Source organism: Lichenostomus cassidix, chromosome 2, assembly GCF_008360975.1.
Source record: "Lichenostomus cassidix isolate B80296 chromosome 2, HeHo_3.0, whole genome shotgun sequence".
NCBI lineage: Eukaryota > Metazoa > Chordata > Aves > Passeriformes > Meliphagidae > Lichenostomus > Lichenostomus cassidix.
This window is the reverse complement of record NC_139482.1, coordinates 115,301,682-115,307,236: the sequence shown is the minus strand read 5'-3', so window position 1 is coordinate 115,307,236 and position 5,555 is coordinate 115,301,682. Positions and strand designations below refer to the sequence as shown.

The window sequence follows — 5,555 nt, the reverse complement described above, 5'->3', positions numbered from 1 at the left end:
GAATTGCACGTAGCACCAGAGAGTTATAATGTAGGAACTCCAGTGCAACCTCCTTGTTCAACATGGTTCAACATCAGCCTGAACAGTGCTGCTACTGGGGGAAAATAGTTCAGATTCTCATAAAACACTTGCTCAAATGCTGAGAGAGCTGGAAATGTTGTTGGTGATGAGAGATAGACAGCAGAACAGAGATTCTCTCATCTATTTCCCACAGCTGATAAACAGTAATGCCCTTCAGTCTCTCCCCAGCTGGCCCAGCTTCAGATGAGTAGCCCAGTAATGAAAGCCTCCCTATCCTATTAGCAGCTCCCAGGCTGTCCGTGGCTCATTGGAGCAATGCCTGCTCCCAGCTGAGATGGATGGCTTCCTCCCTAATGAAAACAGAGTGAGGAGCAAGACTGCATGGGGAGGATCTGCCTCTATCTCATCCCTGTGCAGGAGGAGCAACTTGCAGGAGGGTTTTGGTAAGTATCTGGTACCTTTGTTTCATGTAACAAAGGAAAGACAAATGGTAACACATTCGTAATTCTAATACCAGTTTTGACATAATAGGACAAAATGGTGCCTGAGGATTCCTGTGTATGAAGCAGATGGGCCATCCATTATTTTCCTTCAGGTCAGGGGTCATCCTAAAATGAGAGTCAGCAATCATTTTGCAGGGTATAACAAAACCATTTTTTGCCTGCTTCTTAATCCCAGAAAGCACTACTGTCCTCTACTTTTGTCCACATACTTTATCATTTTTGTCTATTATCTGCATCCCCAGAGACCTAATAGTCTTTTCTTCAGTGCGGCTTGATCTGGAGCAGCTGTAAGCTTTGCTGCAGGCAGTGTCTGACAACTGCTTCCCTCTTGGTCAGTGTCAGTTCCCTGGGGGAGGGCAGGCATTCATTTCATTATTAAAGCATGGAAAAAAATACTATATTCATTTGGATCCAGAATAAATACGTAATATTTGGAACAAAGAGTCCATGTTCCAGTCCAGCTGGCAGTGCTTTTACCATTGCCATTCTTCAAGGCTAGCTCCTGCTTAAAGCATGCATTAAGGTCATTTATTTAAAAATAATGGAATGGGCTGCAAAAACCCTTTTTTCTTCTGTCAGTCTAAATTTCACCTTCCAACGTCTCTCATTGATCCTCAGGCACTAAGAGCTTGTGTGGAATAGCACTTCTGTGAAAATAAAGATTGTTCAATTACAGTACTTGGGAGAAGAAAGCAGTAGCTAACAACAAGCCCAGTGGTGTTTTGTTGGTTTGGTTTTTTTTTTTTTTTTCAAAATCAGGTCTGAGTCTTATTTTGTCATATGTGTTCTCATTCAGGTGTTAGGTGAGTGCAAATTTTGTCTATAGATTACTTCCTCCATTACTAGAGTAAAACTGGACGTTGATAAAAGTGTTTATTTTTAGATTACTAAATGACACCCTAGTACTACACATGATTAGCCAAGGCAAGATAGTGTGCTTCAAAACTGTTCACATGCTTTTGCTGCAGCTGTCCAGCACATCTGTTTATGTTCCCTTCTATCTGAGACAGGGAAGAAATGGGCTCTGAACCAGCTAGCTCCTCTTGATTTTAAGAAGCTAACCCTAAAAAGGTGCAGCATTGTAGAGAATTAGGATCACATCTTAACCCTGTGAATATTAATGGATGTGATCATTTACATTAACAGGGCAAGAAGAATCTCTGTGGTAATACACAACTAGTATTTCACCCAGGTTGTCTTCTTAGGGGCCTCCAAGATGAGTGAGCATGCAGAGGCTCTGTCCTCCAAAGACTGTGAAGAAAGGTAACCAAAATTTAAATGAAAGGCACTTTTAGGGCAAAATCAAACATCTGTGTGTCATGTGATACCCACTCTCAAAAATTTAGGCTGAGATTTGTCTGAATCAATGGTAACAACTAAAAGCTAAGCATGCATTCTGAGTTACCTTGTTCAGAGGGTGATTTATCCATCTACTCATCCTTACTTTGGATGGATCCTTATTATAAATTATGTTGAAATGAAACCATAACTGAGACATTATTTTTTTTAACTGGTTAATGTTAGACTGACTTTTGAATGCAGTTTTTTCAATTTTTTACAGACCCCTTGTGAAATAAGCTAATCCTGTTACAGGAAGGTAGGAAGTGGTTTTACACTGCTGTTTTTTATATAGTCTTTTTGGCAATAGAAGCAGGGAAAAAATCCAACAAAAATATTTACTGATATCTTCCTTAAAGTTTGTATTTATACAGGTATCATGGATATTTTGTGTAATAAATAATTTTCCTCCGCTTTCAGACATATAAGACAACATCGTCATAGATAGAACCAATAGCAAAATTTTTACCCCACAAAGGCAATTTCCAAACCCTTCTGAAGGCATTTTAAAGACAGACACTTCAAGCTGTAAGGTGGTGATAACCGTTTGGAGGGACTGAGACCAGGCTTGCCATCTCTTCATCATTTACATCTGTTTTCCCTCAATGCACATACTTCATTCTAATTACTGTTAATAGGAACTGGTTGTGCAGTCTGAGGAAGTCTGAATTAGTTGCTGTTCATTCAGCAGAGATGAAAATGTTTGTGCCTAAATAAAACCCTGCCATTCTGCATGCCTAGCACACAGCACTAATTGGGCCACCACCTTGACAATATTGAAAGGGCATGGAGCAGGGGGAACAATTTTGTCTTTCTTTTGTACAGTCCACATGAAGGTCAAGAAGACTTGCAGCTGCTTTACTCTGGGAAACATAAGGGTTGCTTCCTTCTTGCATCTGTCTTTCCCTTCCCTTTCATCTTCTACTTTCAACAGCATAACATGGGAAAAATACCCAAACCAAATAAATCAGGAAAGGAAAGTTGGAAAGAAATCTTTCAATGGCCTTAGATTCTATGCATTATGATGGCCTGGGGGAAATAAGCTCATCCCAAAGAGCTCCAGCCCTGAAGACAGGTGGTGTTAGGCATAGGTTCTTGTTTCTGCCAACTTGGAGTTCAGGCACATACATAGCTCAGTGACAGCGAGAGGGTGTATTGGCAAAGCTACAGTGGCTGTTGGGGTGGGCTGCTGAAGCAATAGCCTGTAAATTGGTACTCATACCAAGTCAATCATGTACCTATGTCCTAATTTAAAATTATATTTAAACCTTGTTTGGACATTTGTTTCAATCTCACCCTAGCTTTTTTATTTTTTATTTTTTATTTTATTTTGAATGTCTCCTATATCAACTTGGGATATGTTCATTTGCTCTATGCAAAACCTCCTGAAGACCCTGTGTCTCACTGCCAGCTCTGAGGACTGTCCTGAAGGCTACACCTCACATCAAGCCTGTACAAGGTACATTGCCCTGGCAGAGAGGACTGCTGCAGACTTTCCTTGATCCTGACTGGAAGCACCCACTTAAATTGGCCAGGGACACACAGGTTTGTGTATACCAGGAAATGGAAGAGAGACAGGACACAGGCTCAAGCTGTTTCCATGACAACTTGTACTGTTTAACTGCATTTTCTCTTGCCACGAGTGGCTTTGGCCCATGAGAACTGTGATCTCCATACAGCACTGAAATGCTTCACAAGGTGACACATGCCATGGGATACTCCATGTTGATATACAGATGGAGAATCCCTGTAGTTTCCTTGTTTTACTTTCGGGATGGAAGAAGCCACATAATTATGACCTGTGTACTCTCTTTCAGGGTCAGAAAAAGTCTCTTGGAACTGTTCAGCTTAATATGAACCTCGTCTGAGGAAGGAATGGGAAATCCAGTGAACAAAGAATCATAGAATGATTTGGGTTGGAAGGGACTTCAAAGATCATCTACTTCCAGCCCCACTGCAATTAGCAGGGAAGCCACACATTAGAGCAGGCTGCTTAACACCTCATCCTACCTGGCTAAGTTACTACTCTCTAGTCAGCTATGTATTTCACAAGGAGGGCTGAAGAGATAATGTCTGGCCAGGACAGGGTTAATTTTTGCAGCAGCCAGGAGGGAGCATGGCTAGATTCTGGAGGTTCTTCTACACCGTCTCAGGTCATTTTCCAGGGGCAGAGGAAGGGCTTTCTTCTGGGTCAGGGTAGGGTGGTAGGGAGAGCCATAGGGTGGTGTTGGGGGTGAGAACTCACATGCAAATTGTTTGTTTCTTGTACCCTCTGTCAGTGTTGCTATTGTTGCTCATTTTTTATCTCACTGCTGTTTCCAATAAATCGTTCCTATATTAACCATTGATCTTTACCTTCTGCGCCTCCATTTCTCCTCTCCATCTGGCTGCAGGGGGAGGAGAGTGGGAAGGGAGGAGCAAGCAAGTGGCACATGGTTAGTCTTAGAGGAAACATTAAATTGCAGGGTTCCATTCCTAAACTACTGCAGCCATTTAGTCTTTCTTCCCTCCATCTACCTTCTAGCAGCCCAAAGTCACCTGCAGTTTACTCATATCCAACAGTCCTTCTGTCATCTGCACTTCTCTGCTGCCTCTAACAGTTCAGTGGGACCCAGGCTGTGGCCAGCTCTAGGCTGTCTTTATTTGTTTCTGGAAGATTTAAAACATGGTATTTTGCTTGGGGCAACATTAGCATAGGGATTTGCTTTAATATTTTATCTGAAATAAAACAAACCAAAGCATCACTTTGAAATGTAGAATTTATCACGAGAAAGTCTAAATCAACTGCTTGGTTTGTTAGAGATGGGTTTTTTTCAAACACCATAATATTGGATTTTTAATTTGCATACATACATTGCCTTCAAATGTTCAAATAAAAGCATTTCTTGCAAATGAAAATATGGATCTCTGGGTTCCACAGTGAACAGATACAAGCATATAATTTGATGTGATCACATCCTAATGATGCATAGGCACATTGTGTGTATTACTATAATCAAGTAAATGGATCTTTTTGCCTAAATTTGGCTGGAATCTTATTGTTCTTATTTTGTTCCCTTTCAGAGTGATTAAACTGCATGATTTAGCCTATGGTACCTGGAAAAGAAGCAAATACACAATGTGCCTACAATTTGAATTTTGACATCCATGTATACTCCCTGGAGCTGGCATCTGCTACAAGAAATATTGTGGAGAAAAGGGCAAAAGTAGGTGTTGAAATGTCATTATTCTGCAATCATTTTTGTAGTACCTGACCAAATTCTTCAAGTAGCTGGTAACCTTATGGAAAAATACTGTAATTCAGAGCAGGCACTACATGAAGTGTTTGGTCAACACTGCTTATCCTCAATGAAACATAACACTCAGATGCCTGTGGACATCAGGGGACCAGACCTACCTCTCAATCAAACCAAAGTGCGTAGGAAATTCTTACCCCATCCTCTGCCCTGATTTTCATGTGAAAAAGTGCCCAGTAAAAATGATCTGGAGAGAACTGGAAGTACAAAATCCACCCAGGACTGTGGTCACTTTGAAAGGGCCAGAATGAGTATGTAGTCCCAGCACTTCAACTAGATGCAACCTCTCAACTTATCTAGAAAGTCAGGATCCCTATTACTGCATGAGTTTATGGTTTTTTTCCTGTTTTAGCACATTTTTAAGAAGAAATAATTACATGTATGGTAATGCCTATGG

General features: G+C 41.0%; 1 long non-coding RNA gene across 2 annotated transcripts; it reads left to right on the top strand.

Annotated features, from left to right (window-relative positions):
• Positions 1-287: 287 nt before the first annotated feature.
• On the top strand, positions 288-5,319 carry LOC146442043 (uncharacterized). 2 transcript variants are annotated; one of them, XR_014850127.1, is made up of 4 exons: positions 288-464; positions 2,086-2,121; positions 3,274-3,407; positions 3,680-4,206. It is a non-coding gene; the product is annotated as an uncharacterized LOC146442043 (long non-coding RNA). The 2 variants fall into 2 exon arrangements; XR_014850128.1 differs by lacking the exons at positions 3,274-3,407; positions 3,680-4,206 and adding an exon at positions 4,926-5,319.
• The last annotated feature ends 236 nt before the right edge of the window (positions 5,320-5,555 follow it).